Genomic DNA, 310 nt, shown 5'->3' with positions numbered 1-310 from the left:
ACTGAGAAGCGGGGGGACAGGACAGACCCGGAGCGAGGTGGGGTCCAGGCGGCAGCGGCAGTGCCGGGCATCTGCCGTTCTCCTGCCCTTTCCTCCCTGGACAGCCGGCACCGGCCTGGGATGCTGCCGCCGGAGGGATGCGGGTGCAGGGGTCCCCAGGCAGGCGCAGGCGACGCCGCAGTGTTGCCCCCCGGCAGCTCAGCACGCTGCAGCCCGGCTCCCCCAGGGACACGCGGGCCTGAAACGTGACGTGTGGGGGCTGCTGGGGACGACTTACTGGTTTGCTAAGCCAAGCCCAGCCTTTTGGGAA

This window comes from Cariama cristata, unplaced genomic scaffold, assembly GCF_000690535.1.
Source record: "Cariama cristata isolate BGI_N322 unplaced genomic scaffold, ASM69053v1 scaffold25265, whole genome shotgun sequence".
NCBI classification, from domain to species: Eukaryota; Metazoa; Chordata; class Aves; order Cariamiformes; family Cariamidae; genus Cariama; species Cariama cristata.
This window is presented reverse-complemented; position numbering follows the sequence as displayed.